The 19124-nt window shown below is 52.2% G+C and overlaps 7 non-coding genes and 1 pseudogene across 7 annotated transcripts; 3 read left to right on the forward strand and 5 right to left on the reverse strand.

Moving 5' to 3' along the window:
• Positions 1 to 19124, reverse strand: part of LOC120375816 — a 647258-nt pseudogene that overhangs the window by 218426 nt on the left and 409708 nt on the right.
• LOC120376443 lies at positions 1794 to 1979 on the reverse strand. The gene has a single exon (XR_005587320.1). It is a non-coding gene; the product is annotated as a U2 spliceosomal RNA (small nuclear RNA).
• On the forward strand, positions 2736 to 2898 carry LOC120376280. Its single transcript, XR_005587180.1, has one exon. It is a non-coding gene; the product is annotated as a U1 spliceosomal RNA (small nuclear RNA).
• LOC120376064 lies at positions 4814 to 4928 on the reverse strand. Its single transcript, XR_005586987.1, has one exon. It is a non-coding gene; the product is annotated as a U5 spliceosomal RNA (small nuclear RNA).
• Positions 8611 to 8769, forward strand: LOC120376232. The gene has a single exon (XR_005587138.1). It is a non-coding gene; the product is annotated as a U1 spliceosomal RNA (small nuclear RNA).
• On the reverse strand, positions 10698 to 10812 carry LOC120376063. The gene has a single exon (XR_005586986.1). It is a non-coding gene; the product is annotated as a U5 spliceosomal RNA (small nuclear RNA).
• LOC120376147 lies at positions 14497 to 14660 on the forward strand. The gene has a single exon (XR_005587056.1). It is a non-coding gene; the product is annotated as a U1 spliceosomal RNA (small nuclear RNA).
• Positions 16586 to 16701, reverse strand: LOC120376045. Its single transcript, XR_005586969.1, has one exon. It is a non-coding gene; the product is annotated as a U5 spliceosomal RNA (small nuclear RNA).

A 19124-nucleotide genomic window follows, 5' to 3' on the forward strand; every position in this document is an offset into this window, starting at 1 on the left:
AAAAATTGCAGCATCACTGCAGAACACAAGAGAGAGCTGTCCCCCTGCCATCATCGGTAAGGGTTGCCTCCCAGCCACAAACAGGCAGCAGCTAGCCAAGGAAACACACACCACCGCTCTGTTCAAGGCGCAAAAGTCCGACCCCCATTCTGCTTTCTTCCCACGACATGAGATAACAATCTCACAAAACTGGGGCGGAAACGCATAATGGTTACTCTCTAGGAAAAGCTGTGCTTTTGCTTTTCGGGAGCAGGGAAGCAGAGGGAGACAAAAGATTTATACCATCTGAAGAGAAACCAGAGCAACCTGCAGAGGCACTGCCAGGGGAAAGGCGCCTTCCGCTCAACTCGGAGTAACTACACCGACAGCCCCACTAAACCTCTCCCTTTTAGAGGAAATTTAATTGAACCGATTTAAATGCCAAATTGGCTCATGGGAACCGGGGACATTGGGAGCAAAACCAGCCCCTTGAGCAGCGACTCGCTTCGCTGCACGCAATGCACCGTGGGTATCGTGGGTATGGAAATGAGAGTTCCCCGCCGGCCTCCAGCGCTCAAAGGAGTCTTTTCTCAGGGCTGCGTTCCCCAGCTGGGCGGAGATTGGGATGCGGGGGAGGGGGAAAGCTGCTCTCCTGAGACAGTCCCGCTGACGCCCAGGCGCATGGCGGAGGGAGCCGGGCGGGAAGCCAGAGGGCACCGGGCCCCGCTGGGTTAGCAGGCTTAAAACCCAGGAGCAGACGCACACACCTTGCAAAGGGGCAGGAGCCGGGATCGCGAGCAAGTGTCAACGTAGGGGGGAGGGGTAGCTCGGGGGCTTGAGCATTAGCCTGCTAAACCCAGGGTTGCAAGCTCAACCCCGGAGGGGGGCCCTTTAGTGGGGGATCGGTCCTGCAGTGAGCAGCAGGTTGAACCTCCTGGCAGCCTCTGATTTTACTAAGATGATGGGTTTTTTTTCATTTGTTTGTTTGTTTGTTTTTAAAAGTGTAGGCCACAGAGTTTAGGCGTAGAAGTTTCTGGTGGTCAGGGAATAACGTACAGATTGTCGAGGGGGTGCAAAATTCAGTTTAAGATCAGGTGGCGTAAGGAATACATCATCTGCCATAGCCCCGATTGGGAGTAAAAGGTTAACGGGTCAACGTACAGACACTGAGATAGGAGGGTAGGTTGTTCATATGACGGCTATGTTCAGGTGTGGAGTATAACGAGTGGATACGATGATGGGGCTGGGTTGACCTCATTTGGTGAGATTTAACGTTCAGTGAGTTTACGGTTCGAGTTCATACGGTCCAACGGAAAATGTCTCTCGGTCATTGAGATTGTATCTGCCAGCCGGGGTGCGACCCCGGCATTGTACCTGCTGCTTGGTCTGCCTCTGCTACAAAGTAGCTTACCTGAGATCCTCGGGGTTCGGTGAGCTGTAGCTAACCTGACCTGATGCACGGGAGCAGCTTTAAACAGCGCCGTCTCTGCCTGTGCGTGCAAAAAAAACAACCAACCAACCAACCATCTCCCCAACAGCCCGGAAAGCCTTCATCCTCATACTAACGGTTGAAAAGACTCACAGAAAAAAGGATCCCAGCTCCTTAAACAATCCTCTAGCAAGACAAAGAACTCACATATCTATCGAAAGCCTCAGAAAACATTAGACCCCAAAGAAAACATAACAATGTTTTATTGTAAAGAAGACAAGGGTTTCCAATCTGTTTTCAACAACTCGAACAAATCTGCTCTAAAGGGGAATCAGTACAGTAAAATTCTTTCTGCTTTTCTAACCAGAAGATTCTCCCCAGAAGGAGAGGCACCACCGGTCCTGGAGGCACTGCAATACCAGGTCAATGCATGGGGTGGACAGAGCAAGCTCCTATTCCAGCCCCCTGTTTCAAAAATCAGTTTAATATACAGTCCTCAAATAAAGGACATATCAGATATTCAACTGATAAGAACAGATTTAAAGTTTATTAGAGAATATTTGAAAATGAACGATACAAAGTGTTTGAAGGCCAGTTATCGTGTCATTGGTGGTAACATACAGGTTGTAGGGGGATATTAGCATTTTGGTATTGGACAGCATAGATTTAAATGTTTATTAGAAAATGTTTAAGAATAGATAATACAGAGAGTTTGTAACATCAGTTACTGGTCATCAGGGGTGACATACAGAGTATAGGGGGATGCTAGTACTTTGGTATTGGACAGCACATAACTTATACAGTGTGCAATGTCCCCAATGTGGGGTATACTGTGGGCGAGTTCAAGATACAGTCAGCAAGCAGTGAGGGTACATCATGCATACAACAGTTAAAGACAGTCACAGGTATAAATAAGCAAGCCAGGTAATGGGGCTAGAATGACCTCACATGGCAAAGTTAAGGTCTGTCGCACTCGATCTGAGCACTACACCCCATCTGAGCTCAAAGAGCTGAGCACGCAAGAGCGGCGGCCCGGGCGGGCAGGGGCAGGGGGCGGGGCCCGAGCAGAGGGGCGGAGCCGCGTGAGCAGGTATGCAGATCTGTGTGCGAGCAGAGCATCGTGGGAGCGGACGAGGCTGCCAGGCAGGGCCCGACTTTGGCACCGGGAGCTCGGCGTGGGAAGGGACGGTCTCCGGGGCCACGTCGGGCAGCTGTCGGCAGTGGGGCCGGTGTGGGCGAGGCCGGCGGTGGGGGGCGCGGCGGTCCGCCCCGTGTGTTATAAGTGCAGGGCGAGCGAGGGCGGGCGGCGGCCGGGCAGCAGGAGCTCATACTTACCTGGCAGAGGAGATACCATGATCACGAAAGTGGTTTTCCCAGGGTGAGGCTCATCCATTGCACTGTGGGTGTGCTGACCCCTGCGATTTCCCCAAATGCGAAAAACTCAACTGCATAATTTATGGTAGTGGGGATCATGCGTCACGCTCTCCTCTGGTGATTGGTTTGAACAACAGACAACCAATAGTGGGCTGTTTAGGCTTAGTGCACTGCAAAGCAGATTTTCAGGAAAACAGCTGTTATTCTGGGCTTTTGGGAGTGCTCTTTTCCACAGGCCCTGTACTCCTAGGTATCTTTGTCACATGTTCCTCCTTGTAAGCAAAGCTCAGCTCTGAAACTTTACTTGGCCCTCTGTGTTCTTGGCTTTCCTAGTCTTTTGCAGCTGATCTGCTCTCTAGTCTGCTTTTGGGGGGCTTGGACCGGTGCCTTCCTTGGCTCTAAGGGGAGCTGCCTGCCTGCCTGCCTGCTCTGCTTCTTTCCCTGCTTGTAGCTTCTTGCCTGGCCCTTCTTCTCGGGCTCTTCCTTTGACGGGAGGACGGCCTGTCCAAAACGCCTGTCCCACCCGGTCTCCTCGTCCAACAGGCAGCCTCGCCTGCCCTGGGGCCGCTTTGGCTTTCGCTGTCTGTTCCTGTCTCTTGGTGGCCACCCTGTCTGTGCTACGGAGACTAGGCTGTCACAACCCCATGCTGGAGGAGGGCTTTCCGTCGCTTGAGGCCCACCCACCGCCTCCCGAATGCCCTTTAGCTACGCTGCGGGTTAGCGGCGTGGCCGTGTCGCCCAGGAGCGGTTTTCCCTTTGCACACCTCTGACGGACGGAGCTGTTTTGACTTAACTGTTCAGCACGCACCGACCTCGGGCCTGGGCTGCACGGGAACGTAAATCGGCGCGCTACATCAGTCCGCGCCTTGGTCGGAAGAATTCTTCCGCCCACCTAGCTCCCGCCTTCGGGAGGTGGATGGCCGGCACCAACGAGGAAAACCTCTCCAGGACCCTTCTCCGGGAACAGTGCCCTTCCGCTTGGGGAGATTATGCTGCTTTAAAAAGAGAAATTGTTTAACTGCCTTTCTCTGAGGCAAGGTTGACTTTGTATTGCTTCCCTCGTGGCTCCTTATAGCAGTTGTGTTCTGAAATCTTTAGGGTTTGACTTCATTTATGATGAAATCTTGCTGTAACTTTATTCTAATTTTCAATGAGTAACTAGACCTGAGCTGTTTGGCGTGTTAGTGGAGGATTGTTTAAAAACCTGGGATTCCACTTTCGGCTGCCTTTCCATTACATTTCCTCTGAAAGCCCACCGAAAGCCTCCACGTCCCACATAACTCTCTCAAACCTGCAGTCATCAGGCATACAGAAGATGCTTACAGTTTCACTCCATACGAGTCCAGTTCCTCGCTGTTTCCTGTCTAACCACTGCACACATATGGTATCCCCTCCCTACCCGGAGCTGCTTCCTGGCTTTTCCGCTCAGGACAGGAAAACGAGAATGGAGAGGTAAGCTGTGCAGGGAACTCTTCCTCAGCTCGCACTCCACCCCAAGGGCCTTTCGAGGTCTTCTTCGGACTTCAGGTTTCATTTGATTTCCAAGGTTTATGGGCTCATTAATTAGCCATCTCTCCTAATGCAGGGATCCTACGGGTCAGACCAAAGATCGATGGCCCAAAAGAGCTAAGAAACAGAAATAAAGGTGAGAGCTAGGCGTTACATTCAGATGAGAATCCAGAATCTGACTGTGCCCTGGCATGTTCAACGCTGCCGAAAAGAAGGAGCTCGTCAGGTCACTCTGCTAGCACACAAATCTGGTGGCTAGTCGGTCTGATGGGAAATAAGGAAAAGGAAAATAATTAAAGGAGTCAGGCAATAACAAGGAAATGAAAAGGTTTGTTGAACGGGTTCTGTCTGATTGACTGTCTTCCCAGCTACCCGTCCAAGTTAAAGACCTAGCCCAGTATCCTGTCTGCTGACAGCAGCCAATGCCAGGTGCCCCTACTATACTTTTTCATACTATAGAAAAGCTTCAGCCAGTGACACCAGCTCAGGGAGCACTCTTCTGTTTTTCTCACAGCAGACAACAGCCTTGCCAAAGCAAAGCCTTAAAAAATTGGCTACAAACTCATCAACATTCCTCTCCACGGAAATCTTTAGTAAAAGGCAAAGATTTATACGAACTGAAGAGAAAGCAGAGTACGAGAACTCGTGGCAGAGGCGCTGCCGGGCAACCGCCTACGCTCCCAAAAGTCAGGGTGACGACTCTCCCAGCCCGCTACACCGCTAGCTTTCAGAGGAAATGGAATTGAACCGATTGGCAGCCCGAGTTGGATCATCGGAACTGGGACACAGGGAGCAAAACCAGCCCTCGACCAGGACTCGCTTCGCTGCACGCAATGCACTGTGGCTATGCAAATAAGATGCTCCGCCGTCTCCGGCGCTCAAAGGAGTCTTTTCTCCGGCTGCCTCTGCTCCTTCCCCGGCTGGGCGGAGATTGGGATGGGGCAGCTGCTCTCCTGAGACAGTCCCGCTGATGCCCAGGCGCATGGAGGACGGAGCCCGGACGAGAAGCCCGAGGGCACTTGGCCCACAGCTAAAACCCGGAGCAAACGCACACACTTTGCAAAGTAACAGGAGCCGGGATCTCGCACATGAGATTCTATCTGCCGGCCGGGTGCGACCCCGCTGTACCTGCTGCTTGGTCTGCCTCTGCTGCAAAGTAGCTCGCCTCGCTCAGATCCTTGGGGTTCGCTGAGCTGCAGCTCACCTTGATACACGGAACAGCTTCAAATCATGGACTATCAGGGTTGGAAGGACCTCAGGAGGTCATCTCGTCCAACCCAAGCCCCAACTCACTCAGCCCAGCCAGGGCTTGGTCAAGGCGGACCTTAAAAACCTCGCAGGAAGGAGAGTCCACCACCTCCCTAAGGAACCCATTCCAGTGCGTCACCACCCTCCTAGTGAAAAAGGGTTGTCCTAAGATCCAACCTAAACCTTCCCCACCGCAACTTGGGACCATTGCTCCTCGTTCGGTCATCTGGTGCCCTGAGAACAGTCTAGATCCATCCTCTTTGAACCCCTTTCAGGTAGTTGAAAGCAGCGATCAACTCCCCTCATTCTTCTCTTCTGCAGACTAAACCATCCCAGTTCCTCAGCCTCTCCTCATAAATCATGTCTTCCAGCCCCTAATCACTTTTGTTGCCCTATGCTGGACTCTTTTCAGTTTTTCCACATCCTTCTTGCAGTGTGGGGCCCAAAACCGACACGGTACTCCAGATGAGGCCTCACCAACGTCGAAGAGAAGGGAACGACCACATCCTCGATCTGCTGGCAATGCCCCTACGTATACAGTCCAAAATGCCGTTAGCCTTCTTGGCAACAAGGGCACGCTGTCGACTCATATCCAGCTTCTCGTCCACTGTAACCCCTAGGTCCTTTTCTGCAGAACTGCTGCCTAGCCATTCGGTCCCTAGTCTGGAGCAGTGCACGGGATTCTTCCGTCCTAAGTGCAGGACCGGCACTTGTCCTTGTTGAACCTCATCAGGTTTCTTTCAGCCCAATCCTCCAATTTGTCTAGGTCCTCTGTAGCCTATCCGCATTCTCCAGCGTATCGACCGCTCCTCCCAGTTTAGCGTCATCTGCAAACTTGCTGAGAGTGCAGTCCACACCATCCTCCAGATCCTTAACGAAGATATTGTACACAACCGGCCCCAGGACTGAGCCTTGGGGCACGCCGCTTGAGACCGCTGCCAATTAGACGTGGAGCCATTGATCACTACCCGTTGAGCCCGAGGACCTAGCCAGCTTATAGTCCACCTTATAGTCCATTCATCCAGCCCAAACTTAGTGAACTTGCCGACAAGAATACTGTGGGAGACCGTATCAAAACTTTGCTAAAGTCAAGGAAGAACACATCCATTGCTTTTCCCTCATCCACAGACCCAGTTCTCTCCTCACAGAAGGCAATTAGGTTAGTCAGGCGTGACTTGCCCTTGCTGAATCCATGCTGACCGCTCCTGATCACTTGCCTCTCCTCTAAGTGCTTCAGAATTGATTCCTTGAGGACCTGCTCCATGATTTTTCCAGGGACTGAGGTGAGGCTGACTGGCCTGTAGTTCCCCGGATCCTCCTTCTTTCTTCCCTCTTTAAAGATGGGCACTACATTAGCCTTTTCCCAGTCATTTGGGACCTCCCCCAATGGCCATGAATTTTCAAAGATAATGACCAGTGGCTCTGCAATCACACCCGCCAACTCCTTTAGCACCCTCGGATGCAGCGCATCCGGCCCCATGGATTTGTGCTCATCCAGCTTTTCTAAATAGTCCTGAAGCACTTCTTTCTCCACAGAGGGCTGGTCACCTCCTCTCCATGCTGTGCTGCCCAGAGCAGCAGTCTGGGAGCTGATTTTGTTCGTGAAGACAAAATCACGAAGGGGGAGGGTGGGGAAGCATTGAGTACATTAGCTTTTTCCACATCCTCTGTCACAAGGTCGCCTCCCTCATTCTGTAAGGGGCCCACACTTTCCTTGACTTTCTTCTTGTTGCTAACATCCCTGAAGAAACCCTTCTTGTTGTTACTCTTAACATCTCTTGCTAGCTGCAACTCCAAGCGTGAGTTGCCCTTCCTGATTTCACTCCTGCGTGCCTGAGCAATATTTTTATACTCCTCCCTGGTCATTTGTCCAATCTTCCACTTCTTCAAACGGCGCTGCCTGCCAGTGCACTCAGCCTCACTTGGCAGGTAACAAAAGGGATCGAGTGGCCGTCCAGTTTCTGGAGAGTGGCTGACAACACCCGACCTTCTGCCCTGAGGAGAAACTGACGTGAGACAAGGCAGGGGAGGTCATTCTTGTATTGGACCAACTTCCGGTGGGGAGAGAGCGAGAGAGAAGCGAAATGCAAGCTGCACTCTTTCCCTAGCAGCAGGTGGGCCACGCTGTCTCTCCGATGGCCTGGCTTCCCGGACGGGACCCGCTACAACTTAGATAATTTTTACCTCAAGGTTCCCAAGACACAGACAAGGTTTTCATCTCGAGGCCAAAAGACCAAAAACATCAAGACACTTGATCACCGCCTTGATAGTCCAAGATTTAAAAGTTTATTAGAAAATATTTGAAAATGAACGATACAGAGAGTTGAAACGTCAGCTATTGGTCATCGGGGGTGACATACAGAGCATAGGGCAATTTTAGTTTGAAATGTTTATTAGAAAATGTTTAAGAATAGATACAATTTAGATAATGCTTTCCCAGCCAGAAGGGGTACAGAGAGTTTGTAACATCAGTTACTGGTCATCAGGGGTGACATACAGAGTATAGGGGGATGCTAGTACTTTGGTATTGGACAGCACATAACTTTTATACAGTGTGCAATGTCCCCAATGTGGGGTATACTGTGGGTGAGTTCAAGATACCTTCAGCAAGCAGTGAGGGTACATCACGCATACAACAGTTAAAGACAGTCATAGGTATAAATAAGCAAGCCAGGTAATGGGGATAGAATGACCTCACATGGCAAAGTTAAGGTCTGTCGCACTCGATCTGAGCACTACACCCCATCTGAGCTCAAAGAGCTGAGCACGCAAGAGCGGCGGCCTGGGCGGGCAGGGGAGGCCTGAGCGGAGGGGCGGAGCCGCGTGAGCAGGTATGCAGATCTGTGTGCGAGCAGAGAATCGTGGAGCGGCCGCAGGCGGCCAGGCTGGGCCCGACTTGGGCACCGGGAGCTGGGGGTGGGGAAGGGACGGTCTCGGGGGGCCGCGTCAGGGCAGCTGTCGGCAGTGGGGGCCGGTGTGGGCGTGGCCGTCGGTGGGGGGGGCGCGGCGGTCCGCCCCGTGTGTTATAAGTGTGGGGCGAGCGAGTGGCGGCGGCCGGGCAGCAGGAACTCATACTTACCTGGCAGGGGAGATACCATGATCACGAAGGTGGTTTTCCCAGGGTGAGGCTCATCCATTGCACTGCGGGTGTGTTGACCCTGCGATTTCCCAAATGCGGGAAACTCGACTGCATAATTTGTGGTAGTGGGGACTGCGTTGCGCTCTCCCTGCTGATTGGTTTGAACAACACACAACTGACAGTGGGCTGTTTAGGCTTAGTGCACTGCAAAGCAAATTCTTAGGAAAGCAGTTGTTATTCTGGGCCTTTGGGAGTGCTCTTTTCCACAGGCCCTGTACTTCTAGGTATCTTTGTCACACGTTCCTCCTTGTAAGCAAAGCTCAGCTCTGAAACTTTACTTGGGTCTCTCTGTGTTCTTGGCTTTCCTTGGTCTTTTGCAGCTGATCTGCTCTCTAGTCTGCTTTTGGGGGGCTTGGACCGGTGCCTTCCTTGGCTCTATGGGGACCTGCCTGCCTGCCTGCCTGCTCTGCTTCTTTCCCTGCTTGTAGCTTCTTGCCCGGCCCTTCTTCTCGGGCTCTTCCTCCTTTGACGGGAGGACGGCCTGTCCAAAACGCCTGTCCCACCTGGTCTCCTCATCCAACAGGCAGCTTCGCCCCCTGCCCTGGGGCCGCTTTGGCTTTCGCTGTCTGTTCCTGTCTCTTGGTGGCTACCCTGTCTGTGCTACGGAGACTAGGCTGTCACAACCCCATGCTGGAGGAGGGCTTTCCGTCGCTTGAGGCCCACCCACCGCCTGCCCGAATGCCCTTTAGCTACGCTGCGGGTTAGGGCGGCGTGGCCGTGTCGCCCAGGAGCGGGTTTTCCCTTTTGCACACCTCTGACGGACGGAGCTGTTTTGACTTAACTGTTCAGCACGCACCGACCCTCGGGCCTGGGCTGCACGGGAACGTAAATCGGCGCGCTACATCAGTCCGCGCCTTGGTCGGAAGAATTCTTCCGCCCACCTAGCTCCCGCCTTCGGGAGGTGGATGGCCGGCACCAACGAGGAAAACCTCTCCAGGACCCTTCTCCGGGAACAGTGCCCTTCCGTTTGGGGAGATTATGCTGCTTTAAAAAGAGAAATTGTTTAACTGCCTTTCTCTGAGGCAAGGTTGACTTTGTATTGCTTCCTCGTGGCTCCTTATAGCAGTTGTGTTCTGAAATCTTTAGGGTTTGACTTCATTTATGATGAAATCTTGCTGTAACTTTATTCTAATTTTCAATGAGTAACTAGACCTGAGCTGTTTGGCGTGTTAGTGGAGGATTGTTTAAAACCTGGGATTCCACTTTCGGCTGCCTTTCCATTACATTTCCTCTGAAAGCCCACCGAAAGCCTCCACGTCCCACATAACTCTCTCAAACCTGCAGTCATCAGGCATACAGAAGATGCTTACAGTTTCACTCCATACGAGTCCAGTTCCTTGCTGTTTCCTGTCTAACCACTGCACACATATGGTATCCTCCCTACCCGGAGCTGCTTCCTGGCTTTTCCGCTCAGGACAGGAAAACGAGAATGGAGAGGTAAGCTGTGCAGGGAACTCTTCCTCAGCTCGCACTCCACCCCCAAGGGCCTTTCGAGGTCTTCTTCAGACTTCAGGTTTCATTTGATTTCCAAGGTTTATGGGCTCATTAATTAGCCATCTCTCCTAATGCAGGGATCCTACGGGTCAGACCAAAGATCGATGGCCCAAAAGAGCTAAGAAACAGAAATAAAGGTGAGAGCTAGGCGTTACATTCAGATGAGAATCCAGAATCTGACTGTGCCCTGGCATGTTCAACGCTGCCGAAAAGAAGGAGCTCGTCAGGTCCCTCTGCTAGCACCCAAATCTGGTGGCTAGTCGGTCTGCTGGGAAATAAGGAAAAGGAAAAGAATTAAAGGAGTCAGGCAATAACAAGGAAATGAAAAGGTTTGTTGAACGGGTTCTGTCTGATTGACTGTCTTCCCAGCTACCCGTCCAAGTTAAAGACCTAGCCCAGTATCCTGTCTGCTGACAGCAGCCAATGCCAGGTGCCCCCTACTATACTTTTTTCATACTATAGAAAAGCTTCAGCCAGTGACACCAGCTCAGGGAGCACTCTTCTGTTTTTCTCACAGCAGACAACAGCCTTGCCAAAGCAAAGCCTTAAAAAATTGGCTACAAACTCATCAACATTCCTTCCACGGAAATCTTTAGTAAAAGGCGAAAGATTTATACGAACTGAAGAGAAAGCAGAGTACGTAGAACTCGTGGCAGAGGCGCTGCCGGGCAACCGCCACGCTCCCAAAAGTCAGGGTGACGACTCTCCCAGCCCGCTACACCGCTAGCTTTCAGAGGAAATGGAATTGAACCGATTGGCAGCCCGAGTTGGATCATCGGAACCGGGGACACAGGGAGCAAAACCAGCCCTCGACCAGGACTCGCTTCGCTGCACGCAATGCACTGTGGCTATGCAAATAAGATGCTCCGCCGCCTCCGCGCCAAAGGAGTCTTTTCTCCGGCTGCCTCTGCTCCTTCCCGGCTGGGCGGAGATTGGGATGGGGCAGCTGCTCTCCTGAGACAGTCCCGCTGATGCCCAGGCGCATGGAGGACGGAGCCCGGAGAAGCCAGAGGGCACTTGGCCCACAGCTAAAACCCGAGCAAACGCACACACTTTGCAAAGTAACAGGAGCCGGGATCTCGCACATGAGATTCTATCTGCCGGCCGGGTGCGACCCGCTGTACCTGCTGCTTGGTCTGCCTCTGCTGCAAAGTAGCTCGCCTCGCTCAGATCCTTGGGGTTCGCTGAGCTGCAGCTCACCTTGATACACGGGAACAGCTTCAAATCATGGACTATCAGGGTTGGAAGGGACCTCAGGAGGTCATCTAGTCCAACCCAATCCCCAACTAAATCATCCCAGCCAGGGCTTTGTCAAGGCTGACCTTTAAAACTCTCAGGAAGGAGATTCCACCACCTCCCTAAGGAACCCATTCCAGTGCTTCACCACCCTCCTAGTGAAAAAGGGTTTTCCTAAGATCCAACCTAAACCTTCCCCACCGCAACTTGGGACCATTGCTCCTCGTTCTGTCATCTGGTGCCCCTGAGAACAGTCTAGATCCATCCTCTTTGGAACCCCTTTCAGGTAGTTGAAAGCAGCGATCAACTCCCCTCATTCTTCTCTTCTGCAGACTAAACCATCCCAGTTCCTCAGCCTCTCCTCATAAATCATGTCTTCCAGCCCCCTAATCACTTTTGTTGCCCTATGCTGGACTCTTTTCAGTTTTTCCACATCCTTCTTGCAGTGTGGGGCCCAAAACCGGACACGGTACTCCAGATGAGGCCTCACCAACGTCGAAGAGATGGGAACGACCACATCCTCGATCTGCTGGCAATGCCCCTACGTATACAGTCCAAAATGCCGTTAGCCTTCTTGGCAACAAGGGCACGCTGTCGACTCATATCCAGCTTCTCGTCCACTGTAACCCCTAGGTCCTTTTCTGCAGAACTGCTGCCTAGCCATTCGGTCCCTAGTCTGGAGCAGTGCACGGGATTCTTCCGTCCTAAGTGCAGGACCGGCACTTGTCCTTGTTGAACCTCATCAGGTTTCTTTCAGCCCAATCCTCCAATTTGTCTAGGTCCTCTGTAGCCTATCCGCATTCTCCAGCGTATCGACCGCTCCTCCCAGTTTAGCGTCATCTGCAAACTTGCTGAGAGTGCAGTCCACACCATCCTCCAGATCCTTAACGAAGATATTGTACACAACCGCCCCAGGACTGAGCCTTGGGGCACGCCGCTTGAGACCGGCTGCCAATTAGACGTGGAGCCATTGATCACTACCCGCTGAGCCCGAGGACCTAGCCAGCTTATAGTCCACCTTATAGTCCATTCATCCAGCCCAAACTTCTTGAACTTGCCGACAAGAATACTGTGGGAGACCGTATCAAAACTTTGCTAAAGTCAAGGAAGAACACATCCATTGCTTTTCCTCATCCACAGACCCAGTTCTCTCCTCACAGAAGGCAATTAGGTTAGTCAGGCGTGACTTGCCCTTGCTGAATCCATGCTGACTGACCGCTCCTGAATCACTTGCCTCTCCTCTAAGTGCTTCAGAATTGATTCCTTGAGGACCTGCTCCATGATTTTTCCAGGGACTGAGGTGAGGCTGACTGGCCTGTAGTTCCCCGGATCCTCCTTCTTTCTTCCCTCTTTTAAAGATGGGCACTACAGTAGCCTTTTCACAGTCATTTGGGACCTCCCCCTATGGCCATGAATTTTCATAGATAATTACCAGTTGCTCTGCAATCACACCCGACAACTCCTTTAGCACCCTCGGATGCAGCGAATCCGGCCCCATGGATTTGTGCTCATCCAGCTTTTCTAAATAGTCCTGAAGCACTTCTTTCTCCACAGAGGGCTGGTCACCTCCTCTCCATGCTGTGCTGCCCAGAGCAGCAGTCTGGGAGCTGATTTTGTTCGTGAAGACAAAATCACGAAGGGGAGGGTGGGGAAGCATTGAGTACATTAGCTTTTTCCACATCCTCTGTCACAAGGTCGCCTCCTCATTCTGTAAGGGGCCCACACTTTCCTTGACTTTCTTCTTGTTGCTAACATCCCTGAAGAAACCCTTCTTGTTGTTACTCTTAACATCTCTTGCTAGCTGCAACTCCAAGCGTGAGTTGCCCTTCCTGATTTCACTCCTGCGTGCCTGAGCAATATTTTTATACTCCTCCTGGTCATTTGTCCAATCTTCCACTTCTTCAAACGGCGCTGCCTGCCAGTGCACTCAGCCTCACTTGGCAGGTAACAAAAGGGATCGAGTGGCCGTCCAGTTTCTGGAGAGTGGCTGACAACACCCGACCTTCTGCCCTGAGGAGAAACTGACGTGAGACAAGGCAGGAGGTCATTCTTGTATTGGACCAACTTCCGTGGGGAGAGAGCGAGAGAGAAGCGAAATGCAAGCTGCACTCTTTCCCTAGCAGCAGGTGGGCCACGCTCTCTCCGATGGCCTGGCTTCCGGACGGGACCCGCTACAACTTAGATAATTTTTACCTCAAGGTTCCCAAGACACAGACAAGGTTTTCATCTCGAGGCCAAAAGACCAAAAACATCAAGACACTTGATCACCGCCTTGATAGGCCAAGATTTAAAAGTTTATTAGAAAATATTTGAAAATGAACGATACAGAGAGTTGAAACGTCAGCTATTGGTCATCGGGGGTGACATACAGAGCATAGGGCAATTTTAGTTTGAAATGTTTATTAGAAAATGTTTAAGAATAGATACAATTTAGATAATGCTTTCCCAGCCAGAAGGGGTACAGAGAGTTTGTAACATCAGTTACTGGTCATCAGGGGTGACATACAGAGTATAGGGGGATGCTAGTACTTTGGTATTGGACAGCACATAACTTTTATACAGTGTGCAATGTCCCCAATGTGGGGTATACTGTGGGTGAGTTCAAGATACCTTCAGCAAGCAGTGAGGGTACATCACGCATACAACAGTTAAAGACAGTCATAGGTATAAATAAGCAAGCCAGGTAATGGGGATAGAATGACCCTCACATGGCAAAGTTAAGGTCTGTCGCACTCGATCTGAGCACTACACCCCATCTGAGCTCAAAGAGCTGAGCACGCAAGAGCGGCGGCCTGGGCGGGCAGGGGGAGGGGCCCGAGCGGAGGGGCGGAGCCGCGTGAGCAGGTATGCAGATCTGTGTGCGAGCAGAGAATCGTGGGAGCGGACGCAGGCTGCCAGGCAGGGCCCGACTTTGGCACCGGGAGCTCGGGGTGGGGAAGGGACGGTCTCCGGGGGCCGCGTCAGGGCAGCTGTCGGCAGTGGGGGCCGGTGTGGGCGAGGCCGTCGGTGGGGGGGGCGCGGCGGTCCGCCCCGTGTGTTATAAGTGTGGGGCGAGCGAGGGCGGGCGGCGGCCGGGCAGCAAGAACTCATACTTACCTGGCAGGGGAGATACCATGATCACGAAGGTGGTTTTCCCAGGGTGAGGCTCATCCATTGCACTGTGGGTGTGCTGACCCCTGCGATTTCCTCAAATGCGGGAAACTCGACTGCATAATTTGTGGTAGTGGGGGACTGCGTTCGCGCTCTCCCCTGCTGATTGGTTTGAACAACAGACAGCTGACAGTGGGCTGTTTAGGCTTAGTGCACTGCAAAGCAGATTCTTAGGAAAGCAGTTGTTATTCTGGGCCTTTGGGAGTGCTCTTTTCCACAGGCCCTGTACTTCTAGGTATCTTTGTCACACGTTCCTCCTTGTAAGCAAAGCTCAGCTCTGAAACTTTACTTGGGTCTCTCTGTGTTCTTGGCTTTCCCTGGTCTTTTGCAGCTGATCTGCTCTCTAGTCTGCTTTTGGGGGGCTTGGACCGGTGCCTTCCTTGGCTCTATGGGGACCTGCCTGCCTGCCTGCCTGCTCTGCTTCTTTCCCTGCTTGTAGCTTCTTGCCCGGCCCTTCTTCTCGGGCTCTTCCTCCTTTGACGGGAGGACGGCCTGTCCAAAACGCCTGTCCCACCTGGTCTCCTCGTCCAACAGGCAGCTTCGCCCCCTGCCCTGGGGCCGCTTTGGCTTTCGCTGTCTGTTCCTGTCTCTTGGTGGCCACCCTGTCTGTGCTACGGAGACTAGGCTGTCACAACCCCATGCTGGAGGAGGGCTTTCCGTCGCTTGAGGCCCACCCACCGCCTGCCCGAATGCCCTTTAGCTACGCTGCGGGTTAGGCGGCGTGGCCGTGTCGCCCAGGAGCGGGTTTTCCTTTTGCACACCTCTGACGGACGGAGCTGTTTTGACTTAACTGTTCAGCACGCACCGACCCTCGGGCCTGGGCTGCACGGGAACGAATCGGCGCGCTACATCAGTCCGCGCCTTGGTCGGAAGAATTCTTCCGTCCACCTAGCTCCCGCCTTCGGGAGGTGGATGGCCGGCACCAACGAGGAAAACCTCTCCAGGACCCTTCTCCGGGAACAGTGCCCTTCCGTTTGGGGAGATTATGCTGCTTTAAAAAGAGAAATTGTTTAACTGCCTTTCTCTGAGGCAAGGTTGACTTTGTATTGCTTCCTCGTGGCTCCTTATAGCAGTTGTGTTCTGAAATCTTTAGGTTTGACTTCATTTATGATGAAATCTTGCTGTAACTTTATTCTAATTTTCAATGAGTAACTAGACCTGAGCTGTTTGGCGTGTTAGTGGAGGATCGTTTAAAACCTGGGATTCCACTTTCGGCTGCCTTTCCATTACATTTCCTCTGAAAGCCCACCGAAAGCCTCCACTTCCCACATAACTCTCTCAAACCTGCAGTCATCAGGCATACAGAAGATGCTTACAGTTTCACTCCATACGAGTCCAGTTCCTTGCTGTTTCCTGTCTAACCACTGCACACATATGGTATCCCCTCCCTACCCGGAGCTGCTTCCTGGCTTTTCCGCTCAGGACAGGAAAACGAGAATGGAGAGGTAAGCTGTGCAGGGAACTCTTCCTCAGCTCGCACTCCACCCCCAAGGGCCTTTCGAGGTCTTCTTCAGACTTCAGGTTTCATTTGATTTCCAAGGTTTATGGGCTCATTAATTAGCCATCTCTCCTAATGCAGGGATCCTACGGGTCAGACCAAAGATCGATGGCCCAAAAGAGCTAAGAAACAGAAATAAAGGTGAGAGCTAGGCGTTACATTCAGATGAGAATCCAGAATCTGACTGTGCCCTGGCATGTTCAACGCTGCCGAAAAGAAGGAGCTCGTCAGGTCCCTCTGCTAGCACCCAAATCTGGTGGCTAGTCGGTCTGCTGGGAAATAAGGAAAAGGAAAAGAATTAAAGGAGTCAGGCAATAACAAGGAAATGAAAAGGTTTGTTGAACGGGTTCTGTCTGATTGACTGTCTTCCCAGCTACCCGTCCAAGTTAAAGACCTAGCCCAGTATCCTGTCTGCTGACAGCAGCCAATGCCAGGTGCCCCCTACTATACTTTTTTCATACTATAGAAAAGCTTCAGCCAGTGACACCAGCTCAGGGAGCACTCTTCTGTTTTTCTCACAGCAGACAACAGCCTTGCCAAAGCAAAGCCTTAAAAAATTGGCTACAAACTCATCAACATTCCTCTCCACGGAAATCTTTAGTAAAAGGCGAAAGATTTATATGAACTGAAGAGAAAGCAGAGCATGTAGAACTCGTGGCAGAGGCGCTGCCGGGGCAACCACCTACGCTCCCAAAAGTCAGGGTGACTACTTTCCCAGCCCGCTACACCGCTAGCTTTCAGAGGAAATGGAATTGAACCGATTGGCAGCCCGAGTTGGATCATCGGAACCGGGGACACAGGGAGCAAAACCAGCCCTCGACCAGGGACTCGCTTCGCTGCACGCAATGCACTGTGGCTATGCAAATAAGATGCTCCGCCGTCTCCGGCGCTCAAAGGAGTCTTTTCTCCGGGCTGCCTCTGCTCCTTCCCCGGCTGGGCGGAGATTGGGCTGGGGCAGCTGCTCTCCTGAGACAGTCCCGCTGATGCCCAGGCGCATGGAGGACGGAGCCCGGACGAGAAGCCAGAGGGCACTTGGCCCACAGCTAAAACCCGAGCAAACGCACACACTTTGCAAAGTAACAGGAGCCGGGATCTCGCACATGAGATTCTATCTGCCGGCCGGGTGCGACCCGCTGTACCTGCTGCTTGGTCTGCCTCTGCTGCAAAGTAGCTCGCCTCGCTCAGATCCTTGGGGTTCGCTGAGCTGCAGCTCACCTTGATACACGGGAACAGCTTCAAATCATGGACTATCAGGGTTGGAAGGGACCTCAGGAGGTCATCTAGTCCAACCCAATCCCCAACTAAATCATCCCAGCCAGGGCTTTGTCAAGGCTGACCTTAAAACCTCTCAGGAAGGAGATTCCACCACCTCCCTAAGGAACCCATTCCAGTGCTTCACCACCCTCCTAGTGAAAAAGGGTTTTCCTAAGATCCAACCTAAACCTTCCCCACCGCAACTTGGGACCATTGCTCCTCGTTCTGTCATCTGGTGCCCCTGAGAACAGTCTAGATCCATCCTCTTTGGAACCCCTTTCAGGTAGTTGAAAGCAGCGATCAACTCCCCTCATTCTTCTCTTCTGCAGACTAAACCATCCCAGTTCCTCAGCCTCTCCTCATAAATCATGTCTTCCAGCCCCTAATCACTTTTGTTGCCCTATGCTGGACTCTTTTCAGTTTTTCCACATCCTTCTTGCAGTGTGGGGCCCAAAACCGACACGGTACTCCAGATGAGGCCTCACCAACGTCGAAGAGAAGGGAACGACCACATCCTCGATCTGCTGGCAATGCCCCTACGTATACAGTCCAAAATGCCGTTAGCCTTCTTGGCAACAAGGGCACGCTGTCGACTCATATCCAGCTTGTCGTCCCCTGTAACCCCTAGGTCCTTTTCTGCAGAACTGCTGCCTAGCCATTCGGTCCCGAGTCTGGAGCAGTGCACGGGATTATTCCGTCCTAAGTGCAGGACCGGCACTTGTCCTTGTTGAACCTCATCAGGTTTCTTTCAGCCCAATCCTCCAATTTGTCTAGGTCCTCTGTAGCCTATCCGCATTCTCCAGCGTATCGACCGCTCCTCCCAGTTTAGCGCCATCTGCAAACTTGCTGAGAGTGCAGTCCACACCATCCTCCAGATCCTTAACGAAGATATTGTACACAACCGGCCCCAGGACTGAGCCTTGGGGCACGCCGCTTGAGACCGGCTGCCAATTAGACGTGGAGCCATTGATCACTACCCGTTGAGCCCGAGGACCTAGCCAGCTTATAGTCCACCTTATAGTCCATTCATCCAGCCCAAACTTCTTGAACTTGCCGACAAGAATACTGTGGGAGACCGTATCAAAAACTTTGCTAAAGTCAAGGAAGAACACATCCATTGCTTTTCCTCATCCACAGACCCAGTTCTCTCCTCACAGAAGGCAATTAGGTTAGTCAGGCGTGACTTGCCCTTGCTGAATCCATGCTGACCGCTCCTGATCACTTGCCTCTCCTCTAAGTGCTTCAGAATTGATTCCTTGAGGACCTGCTCCATGATTTTTCCAGGGACTGAGGTGAGGCTGACTGGCCTGTAGTTCCCGGATCCTCCTTCTTTCTTCCCTCTTTTAAAGATGGGCACTACATTAGCCTTTTCCCAGTCATTTGGGACTTCCCCCAATGGCCATGAATTTTCAAAGATAATGACCAGTGGCTCTGCAATCACACCCGCCAACTCCTTTAGCACCCTCGGATGCAGCGCATCCAGCCCCATGGATTTGTGCTCATCCAGCTTTTCTAAATAGTCCCGAAGCACTTCTTTCTCCACAGAGGGCTGGTCACCTCCTCTCCATGCTGTGCTGCCCAGAGCAGCAGTCTGGGAGCTGATTTTGTTCGTGAAGACAAAATCACGAAGGGGAGGGTGGGGAAGCATTGAGTACATTAGCTTTTTCCACATCCTCTGTCACAAGGTCGCCTCCTCATTCTGTAAGGGGCCCACACTTTCCTTGACTTTCTTCTTGTTGCTAACATCCCTGAAGAAACCCTTCTTGTTGTTACTCTTAACATCTCTTGCTAGCTGCAACTCCAAGCGTGAGTTG

Source organism: Mauremys reevesii, linkage group 12 (assembly GCF_016161935.1).
Source record: "Mauremys reevesii isolate NIE-2019 linkage group 12, ASM1616193v1, whole genome shotgun sequence".
NCBI lineage: Eukaryota > Metazoa > Chordata > Testudines > Geoemydidae > Mauremys > Mauremys reevesii.